Source organism: Chamaea fasciata, unplaced genomic scaffold (genome assembly GCF_029207755.1).
Source record: "Chamaea fasciata isolate MVZ Bird 193981 ecotype frontalis unplaced genomic scaffold, bChaFas1.0.hap1 SCAF_6, whole genome shotgun sequence".
Lineage (NCBI taxonomy): Eukaryota > Metazoa > Chordata > Aves > Passeriformes > Sylviidae > Chamaea > Chamaea fasciata.
The window spans coordinates 45,491,625-45,506,958 of record NW_027094091.1 but is presented as its reverse complement, the minus strand read 5'-3'; the positions used below and the strand labels follow the sequence as shown (position 1 = coordinate 45,506,958).

General features: G+C 37.3%; 1 protein-coding gene across 4 annotated transcripts in view; it reads left to right on the top strand.

Annotated features, from left to right (window-relative positions):
• FAM241A (family with sequence similarity 241 member A) overlaps positions 1 to 15,334 on the top strand; it is a 275,269-nt gene that overhangs the window by 60,579 nt on the left and 199,356 nt on the right. Inside the window, exon 3 of one of the 4 annotated variants that reach the window (XR_010721485.1) lies at positions 3,461 to 4,402. The exons of the other annotated variants lie outside the window; for them this stretch is intronic. The gene's annotated coding sequence lies outside the window, so the exon portion shown is untranslated. Of the gene's footprint in view, positions 1 to 3,460; positions 4,403 to 15,334 lie in introns of those variants that run through there. 4 annotated transcript variants of the gene reach the window in all.

Here is a 15,334-nt window from a genome sequence, read left to right as displayed (position 1 = left end):
TATCAGCACCCAGCAGGTCACAGCAGCTGTCAGCTCTCAGCTCTACCGTGTAATGAGGCAGTCACTCTCTGTATATCCCTATAGCACATAGTCATGTGTCCTATAGAGATCTAAAGAAATAGGTTTCTGTTTTTTGTATGATCTGGTTCAATTCTAGCTCAGCCCTCTGATGTGCTACAGCCATGCCACATGAATCAAATGTACCATGCTTCTCTCCTTCATTGAAAGCATCATCAGCTGGGAGCAAACCCACTCAAAGTTCTTGTGTTGATTTTGCACATTTGTAAGGTGGTAAGGATTGGTGCATGTGCTTAGCTTTTGGAATATGAGTAGTTCCACTGAAGCCAGTGTAACACTGTGTGTTTGACTTTAAGCAAGTTTGAAAGACTAAATCCCTGGTGGCCAATTCTGTTCCTTATGAACAAGCAGAAACAAAATAAAACCCTCATGTCAGAGCTGCAGGACTAGTTTAAGTATTGTTTTCACTGAAGTTGGTATGCTTTATATCTTGGAGTGATTTTTTTAAAAAAGTACCTTTTTACACAGACTAGGTTTATGAGTAGGTTTAAGTATTAAGTTAATTTAAACAACAATTGGGGACTTATTGGTGGAAATATTAAATAAAGTTACAAGTCCTGAAACTTCTCAGCTATATGATTTAATTTCTGAAGCTTCGTCAATCACTCACTTCTGTCTATGGAAGCACTCAGGAGATCAAACAAATTAAAAAGCCTGTGAATTAATATAATGCATTTTCATATCTCATAGGAGAGAAGTTAACCAAATTGGTTTTCAGGTATGCATTTCTTTACAGAATTCTTTTTTGTTTGGTAAATTCCTACAATGCTTTAGATGTACTTTATGGTGCTCAATGCTCTTAATTTCCTGGTGTCTTTTTTTTTTCTTTTTTTTTTTGGTGTGTGTGTGTGTAATAGCCACTTTACTTACAGTGTGAGTGTGGCAGCTGCCAGTAATTTATTCATTCTATGAACTTTCTGGTTAAAATTCTTCTGATTTGTCACAAAAAGTGTATATGAAGTTCTGCAAAGAGATGTATCTGTTCAAAAGGAGGTTGTAGTGAGGTGGGCTCATCTCTGCTCTCAAGGAAAAAACAGTAGGACAAGATGAAATGGCCTCGAGTTGTGCCATTAGATGTGGAGATTTAGATTGGATAGTAGGAAAAATTTCTTCATGGGAAAGGTTGTCAAGCATTGGAGCAGGCTGCCCAGGGAATCAGTGGTATGGCCATCCCTGAAAATTTTTAAAAACTTGTAGATAGGTGCTTGGAAACATGGCTTAGTGGTTGACTTGGCAGGTCTGGGTTAATTATTGAACTCGCTGATCTAGGAGGTATTTTCCAACCTTAGTTATCTGTGATTCTATGAAAAGGTTATTTACAAAACTTGTCTATTTTAACAACAATGGCATATCTTGTCTTAAGGCACAGACATTAGAACATAAATTATGCAAGTTTGCGCTGGAAGCGTATGAACTTGATATCTTGTCTTAATGAGTGAGATTTTTTCCTTTTTAAATTTCCTAAAAATTTGAAGTGCATGTAAGCCATAATGTTTTGGTGCTACCATTCCTTTTCCTATTTGATGACAGATTGGTGCAACTCTGTGCACAATGTACCATGTAACATCTCCAATGTTAAAATTAACATTTTTCTGATCATCTGCCATACAGAGAATGCATTGATGGTGACTTGATAAATACGCCTCATCCTGTTATATTATTTTCATTTCCGTAACAGTAAGCTTTACAATTTACACATCTGTCTCATCTGAACATAAAGAACAAGTGTATAAAATGCCAGTGTCCTAGCTCAAGGGTAACATGGAAATGAGTTGTTCCAGCTACTGACCTGTTGGTTGTATGTGTCTCATTTCATGTCTTGTCTTGCTAGCTTTGTATTAATATGTGTATAAATTATGTATAATGTAAATGTATTCATAGTTATTCCTTGAGGATCACAAAACACCTACTTGCATTGATATTTCTGACATATATGCACTGGGAATGGGGGCAGTTTTGTTTCATGCTGCAACATTGGAAGTTTTCTCAAAAATCGTAACCAGCAAAAATGTGACTTGATGTGTTTTCCTCTATAAAGAATGAATATGCAGAGATCCATATTTCTCTGAAAACATATTCCACAGTCAAAATACCGAGTTCATAAGCAAAGCAGTATTTTATTTTTCTCACTGTTGATTTTAAGGGTTCAGTCTCTTTTCAGTCCTGTAATATCACTAGTAGCAATGATTCACCAGGGCAAAGTGTCTTTGCTTGAATTCATGCAAGCCTGATTTTATTCTGCATCCATGCTATAAGAGTCTATTTCTCTGCCCACAATGAATGACAGATGAGATATAAAATATTAGAAATAAAGGCATGATTTTCTCAATACCAACCAGCTCTATAGTTTTCAGGAAATACTAAGTAATACATTAGAAGAATTCCTAGGGCAAGAGTTCTGATCACAGTGTGTCACAAGAAGCCCATATAAGGTTGTTCTAACTCATATTTACTCATCTTTTCTCCAGCTTGTCACAATTCCAGAAACAACAAAATTTCAACCAGCCCAAGCCTGTTTTGTTGTGTGCAATTTTGGTCACCACTGTATAATAAAGATATTAAACTGTTAGAGAGCATCCAAAGGAGGGCAGTGAAGGTGGTGACGGGCCTTGAGGGGAAGCCATGTGAGGAGTGCCTGAGGTGACTTGGTCTGTTCAGCCTGGAGGAAGCTGAGGGGAGACCTCATTGCAGTCTACAACTTCCTTGTGAGGGGAAGAGGAGAGCAGGCATTGATCTCTTTTCTGTGATGACCAGTGACAGGACCTAAGGGAATGGCATGAAATTGTGACAGGGAGGTCTAGGCTGGAAAAAGGTTTTTCACCCACAGTGTTGGGGACTGGAACAGGCTGCCCAGGGCAGTGGCTGATTTCAAAAAGCATTTGGAGAATGCTCTCAGGCACGTGATGTGACTCTTGGAGTTGTCTTGTGCAGGGACAGTAGATTGACTCAATGATCCTTGTGGTTCCCTTCCAGCTTAGCATATTCTGTGATTCTGTATCAAATACGCCCTTGGAAGGCAAGGCAAAAAGTCCTGAGAAGATGTTTCTGTACTAGCTGAGTGTGTAAAAATGTTTAGGTACTCCCAAACAGAAGCTCCAAAGTGCTGCCATTTGTTTTGGGTACATTTCATATGCTGTATCTTTTTTCACAAACAAAAATCCCATTTAATTTTTTTCCACGAGTTTAGTTTTATTATGGAAAACATTCTACTTAATAAATATACTGATTATCATTTATTCGGCTGAGATTCAATGTTATCGAGCTAAACTACCTCTAAAAAAATAAGATATAGTACTTAATCATTTAAGCTGAAGCTTTTGCATTGCTATATTTGTGAATGAAAGTCCAATGTGATGTATTGAGTGAAATTTTTAATTTCTAGGTCTTGTCTGCTGAATCAGAAAACATCATGATCCCAACCTTATTATGAAGAAAATCTGAAAATATGAAATTCTGAAGCTTCAGAAAGACCACCCCCCCCCCAAAAAAAAAACAAAACCAGAGGGGGTCTTACGACGTCTATTTTAGCATTATAGCTACTTTTATTTGTTCGAGTCTTTCACTCGAAGAAAATGCTATTCATATACACTTTGTAACCACTGTAAAATACATACCACAGTTTGCAAGTGCTTATATTTTTCCTCCTGGATCTAAGAACTGATGGGAGCTTTTCCCAAGCTTTCTTGGCAAATGGTAACTTGGGCCCCAGTGTCAAAGAGTAGATTGACAGCCAGAGAGCTAAGGCCAGTAAGCTGTGAAATTCTCAGAGCCCCTTGGTTTCATTTTGATTGCAAAAGGTCTGTCCTCATGCCTACTGCAGTGCAAACTGGATCAGTGTACATGTTGTTTCTCACCATTTCTTGTGTAAACTTAAACTACTTAGTCCATTCAAAGATGCTTTGTAGAGTCACAAAAACCTCCCTATTCTGTATCTAGATAGGGCAACAAAATTCCTGGTTTATGCCTAATTTCAAGATTTTTTTGCCCTTTTTTTTTTTTTTTACTCTTACAAATTCTAACTCATTTGCCATTTAACATTTAACATTGTCATTTTCTAAGATAGAGTCAGATAGGTGACTTTGCAAGTTGCTATAAATTGCTTAGATTCTAATGTTAACTTTATTACTTTGCATAATCTCTTCAATATTGGTGGGGAAAAAAATGCAAACACCAGGTTGTAAATCTCATTTGTGCCTTTCTTTCTTTCTTGCCAGATACTCTAATGGAAGCCACAATTCTTCACATACAATCTTAAATTGGGATGTACTAAAAAGCAAATAGATAATATTTTCTCCTTTTGAATTTTACCATTGATCTAGCTTATTCATACTTTGTCTGTATATTTTTATTCCATATTTCCCTTTTCCTCTCTGAATCAAAGATGGTGTACCATCAACCATAGTGCTCCTGTAAATCACTGCAGCTCAGCAAGTCTATTCCTGGGACAGGTGGTGTCAAAGCATTCTTCCTAATATGTTGAATTTAAGTTTAATTCCATCATCCTATATTTCCAAGTGATTTACTGTTTGGGTTGAATATACATGAAGCTCAGTTTAATTGTGTACAGCCTGATTATCAAGAGAGGTTAGCAAATGTGATACTGATCTACGAAGGTCTGGATGGACAATCTGGTAAATTACAGGTCTGTCAGTTTGACGGGGCAGGAACGGATCACCTTGAGTGCCATCACATGGCACATACAGGACCACCAGGGGATCAGGCCCAGGCCGCATGGATGCATGAAACACAGGTCCTGCTTGACCAACCTGATCTACTTCTATGGCGAGGTGTTGGTTGGTGGGAGAGGGAAAGTCTGTGGCTGTGTCCACCTGGACAGTAGTAAAGGCTTTGGCAGTTTCCCAGAGCACTTTCCTGAAGAAACTGGCTGCTCATGGCTTGGATGCCTGCACTGCTGGGTAGAAGACTGGCTGGATGGGCAGGCCCAGGCTTGGTGAATGGAGTTGCATCCAGTTGGTGATCAGTCACTAGTGGGGTTCCCCAGGGCTTGATGTTGGAGCCAGCTGTGTTTAATATCTTTATTGATCACCTGGATGAGGGGATCAAGTGTACCCTTACTGAGTTCACAGATGGCACTAAGCTGGTTGGGAGCGTTGACCTGCTGAAGGGTAGGAAGGATCAGCAGAGGGATCTGGGCAGGTGAGATCTGTGGGCCATGGATCCAGTCTTATGAGGTTCAATAGGGCAAATACCTTAGGTGCTTTTGGAGTGCTGGCTGCCATGGCAGTAGTCAGTAACAGCCCAGTCCTCCCACATGGTCCAGCTTTTTGGACAGAATAGCAAGGTGTCTGTCACCCAGAACCTACATTTGCTTTGCCTTTTTGTAAAGGTATGCTTTTCAAATGAAATACCCCTCTCTGAGATGAGCTTTTTCTGGTTTAGGAATGTTCTACTCCATTGGGGGTGGGTTTGTTCCCATTAAAATTTGATTATGGCCCTAATCCCTCACTGTCAGATGACATGCTCTCACTCAAATCCTTTAAGGTTTTATTTTACAAGCTACATCTGCAGACTTGCAGTTGTCTTCTTTTACAAAAGTAAAAATATTAGTTTAGAGAAAAGGAAAGTGCCCTTTTTTATCTTTCTAAGAAGTGATTAAAAAATCTAGAACAGAAAGTAAACTTCACCCAGTAGAGCGGTGAAGTGACTACTCTGCTTTTGGCTTCACATCAGTGCTGCTAATGACAGAAAGCTGATTGATCTTTCCAAGCATGCACACTTGGAAAAATGAAATACATCTCATTTTGTTGTAATCCACTAGAAAAGTCAGTCATGCAAGAACAGTTTCTGTCCAGAAGATCAGTAGACAGAACAGACCTCTGGACAAGCTTTTTAAATTTTTTAATTAATTCTTTTCTTATTTAAATTATTATATTTAATGGAATTACCACCTCATTTGTATTCCCAGAGAGAGTGATGTTTATTGCTGCCCTCAATCTCTGTGAAGAAAAATAATCCTGTTTTAAATCAAACACTTGTTTATATGATCTAATAGAAAACACCAGGCTCTATATCAAATTCAAATGGAAAACAGATGTATTAAATTGACAGTAAGAATAAATTTGTCACAGCTATAAATGCTTATTGAGATATATGTTTATATACATATGTGTGTCTGCATATATAATTCCCTCTTTTTTGAAGGTTGGTGGAGAGGACAGGAAAAGAATATTCCTTTAGAGAACATCACCAAAGGGATGCAGTGTAATTGTGTCAGATTTAAAATGATCTGTTAAGAGAGTACAGAAACAGAAACTAGGCACATCAGGAGTTTAAGAGTTTGAAGATTCCATTTCAGAGTTGGAGAGTTTTAATTTTTTTAAGTAGTCCAACATGTGTTTTGCAAAATTTTTCAACTTATAGAGAACGTGTTAAGCCCAGTGTGCTTGTGGAAAAATATTACAATGCACTGATACAAGTCATTCTACTTTGGGAAAGAAGCACCTCACAACGCTTCACAGCTAGCCATCAGATAGCCATGTTTTATTTTAGGTGACCCAAAACTTGCAATGGATTGACATGTAAGTCTTCATTTCCACACCTACCTTTCCTTCATGAAAACACTCTTAAAAACAGGTCTCAGATGCTTTATACACATCTAAATGTAACAGCCAAATCAATCCAGTCCTGAAGCACAGATATATCCTTTCCTGTCCTGTGTCAGGTTCCAGCTCAGTCTTTTAGTATCAGCAGGTGTCATTTCACTGTGCAATGCCTTTAAAAAAGCTGGACCATTCTATACATTTCTTCCACTCCTCCAAAAATGTAGATAGCTTTTCTTTGATTTGCCATGCTTAGAATTTTTTCTATTCCTTTCAGAGCATATCTGACATTATGCAGCAGGTTGACTAAAGGTTTTAAAACCTGTTTCATCCAACATGGTATACAACTCAGGTGACAGAGGGTGTGTGAATGGTGCCTCTAATGTCTAAGCCACCACAATGCAGGGCAGTAGGAATCCTGGACCAGGTGAAGCTTCCTGATGTGGGACTTCTCACTATGGGAGCTACACAGCAGCATCGGAGCCTTAGAGGTGTTTCTGCACCCATCTTTACTCAGCCGTAAATCCAGCTAGTTCTGCTGCCAATAAATATTCAGCTATTGATTTGCACCCACTGCCACCCATATGGATTTATAGAGCAACATCTGTTGTCATGGGTGGTCATCTGTTATATGTATCATCAAAACAACATTTCCCTGCCGCTGACTTTCATCATCTAGTCTTTTCCTGGATCATTATGAGCTGCACTACAGGCTCTTGTGTTAAGAAACCTAGAATTATGTTCTAAATTTCATGTCCTTTTTAATTTTTAAAATTTTGGGAGGCAGGGGATTATGCATAGTGCAAGCGAGAATTGATGTAAGTATCAGTAGGGATTTACAAAATTCATATTGGAGGACATGGTTCACTTTAAGATTATTGATTATGTAGCTGGACAATGCTAATATTATAGTGGTACACAAAGAGAGATTGTGCAGTGGCAGTTTTGTTATCAGTTCTAAAACCCCTGAATTTCCATCTTTTTAGGGGACAATTACCTTTTGAAAAATGCATCTGCATATCCAGTGCTTATCATGGGTCTGTGCATACTGGAATAATCAAGAAGAAAATTTAGAATATTGTCTTCTTAACTACATATGGAGCGCAATATTTTTTCCTGAGGATGGCCTAGTGGAAAAGTAGTGACACACTCTCTTGCATTGGAAAGGAACAGAGACATCCCTGCACAAAGAGACCTGTCAGAAGCTTTCTGGTTTGTCCAGGGTTTTTTCCCCTGTTTCTTGCTGGAGTTCAGCTCAGATGTGAAGTGGGTGCTTTGGAGAAATCTTGAACATTCTGGTTGCATGTTGAGTACTTATTGGTTCTGAAATCTGAATCATTAGTCCTAAATCCAAATGCTGCATATTGCTCTTGTAATGTATCTTTCATAAGGAAATGAAGGCATGTAAAGTGGTGTGCCCAAGGATGCAGACAGGGTCATGAAGGAAGTGCAGGAGACTGATTCCTGACCCCTCATGTTAAAACACAAGTAGCAGACAATGAATTACAAACACATGAGCCACTGCACAATATCCTTTTAGATTGATATTTAAAATAATAATGCAAAAGAAAAATTCCAGACATCTTTCCTGTCTGCTGATTATACTCCCTCACTTCCTCTAAATCCTAGCACTCTCTTCTTATTGGTTTTATTTCAGCATATACTATCTATTTCTCTACCCTGATCTTCTTTCTTGATTAGCTTTATTTCATCTCCACTAACTTCAGTATACTACATCCTATTACAGCTTTCCCACTGCTTTCCTTCATGATGCCAGTTATGCTGGGATATCAGTGACCCTTTGGCATATTTAAAAATTTTACATTTGAGGAAGAGGTAAATAAGGAGTGGGGAGGAGGGGAGGCGAGACCATCACAGCACCAGCCTGCCAGAGTTCAAGAAATGTTTGGACAATGCTCTCAGGCACGTGGTGTGATTCTTAGGTTTTTTTCTGTGTTGGGCCAGGAACTAAACTTTGATGATCCTTGTGGGTCCCTTCCAATGCAGCTTACTCCAATATTCTATTTTCTAATACTAGAAACTTGAATATCTTATAACAGTTTCTATTGTACAACATTATAAACCAGCTAACAGATTATTGTCACCTTGGACTTTGTTTCCCTGCCTCCTTGATCTACCTCCTTCGGTTATCTTTAACTGAGATTAGCCCTCTATATTTGTTCCAGGTTAAGGTTCCCAGTGCAATAATAGTAATTAAAAACACTAGTCACTCATAACTAATGCTAATTAAGAAGTAGTTTACAGTAATGATGTCACAACTACATGCAGATGGATCAGGAACACAGATTTTGTGAACTTCTCTTGATTTTTAACCTGGCTCTTTTCCCCACTTGAAAGCAGGCAGAAGAAGACACTCTCAACACAAATCCAGATGTGCACAGACAAAACATCTGTTTCAAGTATGCATAGCATGCATGCCCTCTTTTAAGGGCAGTTGACCACTCAAGCTTTCTGTCTGTGACTTATGTTTTATTAGTTCTCCTCCTATAGATTTTTCAGGCAGCAAGCCTCTTCAAAGAAAAGAATTTTTACATAGAAGGGAAATCATCCACAGAAAACAAAAAACATAGAGAAATTTGTGCAAGTGAGTGGTTCCATAGCTGAACCAATAAAAGGCAGCATGACTTAGGGTTGGAGCTTCTTTTTAAGAGGAGTGTCTACCATGATATGTCAGTCCTACTCTGTGTTGTACTTGATCCTAAAGACACTTTTTGAAAAATTTCATGGAATAAAAGAGAAATTTTGTCTGTCAGAAGCTCAACCATATTGTCTCTATAGACAAAGTTATTATTTAAAAGCAGTAGCATTAAACAAAGTGGGTGGAAGTTGATAACCAAGATCAGTAATAATTTTCAGAAGTTATATATCTGGAAACCATTGATCACATTAGACTATTGCTGCAAAAATCACTGAATGATTTTTATTAATGACATCAGCTTGTGTAAAGTTTAGCTGGCTCATGCATTTTCAGCTCCTACGCTGTCAAAAAGTCACTGTCCTTGCCCTCATATCAACAATTCTGTTATCAGAGCATACCTTTCTCTTAATAGTACCAGTTCCACTATTTGCTGTAGTTGTTATTTTAATTTTTATTACTCTTTATCAGTTACACTGTAAAACAGAGGCATATTGCTACTCAGGAGGAGCTTCTGTGTGAGTCATGTTGTTACAAAGGTACACACATAACACAGCAGGTGTAGAGGAGCTGATTGTTATCCTCCTTGGCTGTGCCATAATATCTGAAATAAAATAAACCAAAGCAAGAAAAAAACTACCCATCAAATAAGTTAGTCTGGGCTTGAAAAGTTGCTGAAGCACTGGATTTAGTTATAATTTGTAGTGGTTTAATTTCAAGAAAACCATAAATGTTCCAAATATATTCAGAATTTTTTCCCCCTGCTAATATGTTATAGAAATGTTTCAAAGTAACTTCTCAGGAAAAAACAGTTATTTCTAGTCATTGGGCCAGCTAATGAGTTTGATAATATATGAACACAGAACTCTGAAATATTGACAGGATATCATAGCTTAATTTCTGTTTACATCATTACATTCAAAACAAGGGAAAACTGGGGAAAAAAAGAGAAAGATGGATTTGTATTTCTCTTGTCATATTTTTTAACATGTTAAACTAAATGAGGTAATTCTAAATTACTACGTGTATTGAACTTGTAGTTATGTAGTTGTACTTTAGCTATTGTCTCTGTCTCTTAGGTGTATTTTATACTTGGTGTTCTATCAGGTGAAAATTATAGAAATCATTTGCCTAAACTCAAGTTTTTACTTAATAATTTTGAGTTGTGCCTACACCCTTTTCTTCTTCAGTATTCAGTAAAATATAGTATTCATACAATTAGTATGCTGCAGAGTACAAGAGAATGTCTCTTTTAATGATCACAGGTGATTCATGTTCTGCTTCTCAAAGTTGAATGAGAGAGACAAAGATGAATCTTAGTGTTTCCATTGTTAAACCTCACTTTTCAGATTATGCTACTTTAGCAATTGAGTACTCAACACTATTTCATATCCAAAAATTGCATTAACTCATGTTTTAGCAAATAAGCAGGAGTTAAAAATAAAATCCTCTAGGATCTTTTGTTGTTTTGAAATCTGAAAGGCCTAATAATCCTTTAAGTCTGTAAACATTAACAAAGAGACCATCGTCACTAAATCAAATTCACCTTTATAGAAACAGCATGCTGCAGAGTTCCTCATGGATAAGAAATGCTATTTAGTGAACTAGCCTTACCTCTGGTGTAGCGGCAGTGCCCTAGTACTCCCATCAGTGATCAATTTAGCTATTATCTTGAAAATTATTAAATGTTCATGAAACTGTGAGTTGAACACTTCCCAGCTCCTTGCTCCAGTAGCTTTTCTTTATCATTTCTGTAGTCTGTTGCTTTGTTTAACATTTAAGGTTATGTTAGGTCAGTTCTTAATACAATAGCGTATTTGGCAAGAGTAGATGAGGATTAATTAGTAATGTTTGCAGAAGATTTTGAAAATATGATGTGCTATAGGCACATAAATGAATGTCTTCTTTTCTCTGGTCTGCAAATAGGTGGTGCCTGCCAAATGCTATTCTCATGCTTGAAAAGCATTAGCTTTTTGTGGATCTTACCATAAGTAAATTCTGAGTTTTAAAGTTGAATGCTTTTAATCAGTGATTCATAACTTCTCTGAGGCTATTTTTAAGTGGCCTCCAAAAACATTCAGATAAGTAGTTGGTTTACATCAAGCTACACACATGAAATTCATAAAGGGGCTCAAACAGCCAGTAGAAATATGGTAAGGAGTCCTGAAATAAAGATCTGTGAATCCACTGGATAAATTTATAACAGGGAGTTTTGCATTTGTCAGAGGATATACAGGTCTTCAGAAGTATCAGATTATTTATGAAGCAGATATCATGCAATTTATGAGTTTTCTCACACTGACTTGCAAATGTTGCATATTCCTTGAAGAGGAGGCTTCCTGCTGCTCCTTACTCCATATGAGGCTTTTTGTGAGCTATAACCAGGTGAGAGCTGGTACGGTAGGGGTTGGTGTCAGAATTTATATCCAAGGGAGCTACAGAAAAGGCTTCAAGACATCATCTCTAGTACTTTAAGTGAACTAGAATTGCGCTGCTGTTTTAAGGTGAAAGGTGATTGTGCCCAACTCTCTCTTGGAAACTTTTGAACCCCCACATTTTACCTTTTCCAAAATTTAGGATATACATTGATATTTTCAGCAGTACTTCTCTGTACAAGATAGTAAATTTTCACATCTAAACACTCCTAAAAAAAGCAAGTGATGGATTGTACAGTGGACATTTTCCCATCTTCTTTTCACACTAGCTTCAATAATTCTGGCTTGTAATTCTTGGAGATGAGATATGAGACTTCAACTGACAGCAACAGACAAAAATTTAGAGGCAGAGCAATTCCTTCAAACAGATGTTTCCCAGAACAACTGATAACACTTCAACTTTCAAGTGACACCTCTTCTTAAAATCTCTCTAATTAAGAGCAAAAAGGACACAATGTCATACAGTGTCAGGTGCGAAGTAAAGCTTGATTTATCTTTAACATTTGATTATTTCTCATTTACAGTCTATGTTTTAACAATCAGTATTTTTTCCAACTCCCTCTGATTTGGCAAAATGTATGGACATCTCTTATGTCTTCTCTGTTTTCTTTTTTGTTTACTAACCCAACCATTTCCTTGCAATTTTGGATTTTCCTTCCTAACATCTTTTCACATCTTACTATTTTCTGCATTCTTTAGAAGAAAATACACCCTACTTTTTGGGCTAGGGCATGATTAAAATTTGCATCTTAGATTAGATTATGAATAAAATAGGGGGTTTTTTTTATTTTTAAGTTTGTTTTTTTTTTTAAGTACAGAACCAATTGTAGGGTGAGAGAAGCATAGGGCACTTCACTCTTCTGATATTTCACAGTTTAAAAAAAAAAAAACTCCAAACAGCTAAGGTGGAAATCATAACTTTAAACCACTTATGGATTTCTCAGAACAAGGAACTCTGATCGTACCTATATGTCCAATATTTTGTTGCTTTATGCAACAAATATCCTGTTAGTAGTAAAAGACCTAATTTGATGTTTCTTTCCCCTTTCTCATTTTATTCTAAGGAAATCAGTAATTTGGTGTACATTTTTCTATTGCATTTTTCATTTCTCCTCACCCATAATGCAAATTGTTTTTGACCCACAAGTTGTTTCTTTCCTCTAAGCTCAGTGATGGAAATATTGATAACTGTGAGGACCAAGTATGGATGTTCAATGGGGTGAATCTCTTCTCATAAGCAATAAAAAATTAAAGCTTTTTCTGTGAGGGCAGTGGTTCAGAAGTTCCACTGTTCCCTGAAAACTGAAAAACATTCACTACTTAATAAGATTGCATTAACCTAGAAAAGGTGAGCAGTACATGGCTAGACCTGATTGTCTCTTGTACTGTACAATTTCCTCCTCCGGTCTTTGGGAAACTGCAAGTGGAGTTTCTTCTATCTGTATACAACATCCTATTTAAAATAATACCCAGAATACCTAGCCATAATGTAAATTCTCTTTTTTCAAAACCTTACCCCCACAGTTGTGCTAAAAGCTCCACACAACTATTCCTGGTATTTTTTGGTTTTATCTGGAGTTTTTATATAGAAGCTTGACCTAAATTTGACAGATGTGAGCTCTACTCTTAGAAAATTTTGACAGAGGTCTCTGCAAATATTGATGAGTTCCAAAAAGTTGTAAAAAATATTGAATGGATATATTTTTGAGATATTTCTCTTTTTTAGATCCCTTTGAGATAGAATCCATGCTGCTCTTGAATGGGAGATTGAGTAATGAAGTTGCTGTCAAGCACGAGCATTAGTTCTGCTCAACAATGATCTATCCTAGGAGCATGGGGCAGGGAGGGGCGTGGAGCAGCAACAAAACCGGAGTAGGAGTATTCCCAGTTCTTAGCTTTCTATCTTTTGTAAACCCAGTATCATTCTCTGTTAAGGGCTTAGACACCAATATAATTATTACTAAAAAGCTTATCCCACTTCAGTTTTTCATGTAGTTTGTGGTCTTTTCTGTCCCAAAGTTACAGATGATGTTGTACTTTTCTAAGTGAACTGTTTTCTGAATTCAGTGTTCCCTGTGTGCAAGTGCCTTTTTGCAATTACTGTCTTTAACACCAGAGCTGTTTGCTTATCTCTCCCCGTGCTTAATGCTAAACCTGTACTTTTGTTGCCTTTAAATCCTATGCTGCAATATATTTATACTAAACTGATGTAAAGGTGATAAGCTTTTCTAAGCCCACTTGGAGGATAAATGTTGATCTCAGTTTTTCACTCTCACTTTGGTAAAGGGTACACCTAACAAGGCAATCTGATTTTCACAATCCTACCACGTCTGTAGACTCCTTTCTATAACCATATCATAGCCAGTCTATTCCTGTTTTTGTGGGTGTTACTTTGCACACGTATTTGTTTGTTACTGTGTTCAACCTTTAAAAGTTATATGTTGGCATTTTTAAGAGATGGTTGTTGATCAGAAAAATCCTTTTTTTCCTAATCTCTGGTTCTTCTCTGACAGTTAGGAGGATCAGTGTTTAGATTATTTCCAGAGAGGGGACAGCCCTTTCTGCAATGACTGGAAAATGTCAAGGGGTCGTTTGAGAGTGCATTCACTGTTTGAGCCAAGTAGGAATGTGTTGAGTGGTTTCTGTTGGCTTTTGGTTTAGTTCTTTAAAACTTTTCTTTCATCAAGTTCATCCCAACCTGTGAAAAATCAAGGTGTTGCAAGATGGTTAAAAATGGTTATGAGCCTTAATACTAAAATGTTCATGAATCTTAGTATTGGATAAACTGGGAGCTACTTCACTTGATTCTTAAGCTGAAATACCCCAAGGCCAATAGGAAGCTTTTCCAAATTACGGTTACTGTTTCCTTCTGATTTTGTGTCTGATATAACAACTGGCCCTACTTGTTAACTTCCTTTATCACTGAAGTGGCAATCAGTATTTAAGTGAGGAGACGTTGAGTAAAGGAATTTGAGGCTGTTTTTTCAGTGATATTACCTAAAAATTCATTTTTTCCCCTTCTATTACAATTGATTATTCTTCAGTGGGGGAATGGTATCATAGCAGTATTACACTTCATCCATAGCCTGACTGGTGAGGCAAAAGAGTGAAAATGTATTTTCTGTCCAAAGCAAAGAGAAAGCAGAGGAAAGAAAGCTGTGAACTTGACTTATGACTGATGCTTTTGCTGCCTACGTACTTTGAAAACTGGAAGAGCCAGTCAGTGTTTTCTGTGTAGTTTCAGACCCCTGAAGCAGACAAGCATCTTTTGAGTCTTGTTCATTAAAGGGGAAATCTCAAAAGCTGAGAAACCTGAAGTCAGTCAACTGCAAATGCAGAACTCACATCTTGTGCCCAGGTTTCCAGTGTGCCCAGGAGGTTTCAGAATCCCCTAGTGTTGAAAGAGGTGGTGATTAAAACTGAAAGCCTGAATGAAACAATGCTGCTGCATGCTGCTTCGTCTTCATAAAAGCCTTTGAATGGATATATATACACATACAGGGCTTGAATTGCCATAGAGTTTGTAAAGATAGTAGAGAAGACCACAGATATCCAGGTTGTAGAAATTGGAGTAACTCCGTTGATATTTTTATTCTAAAATTTAA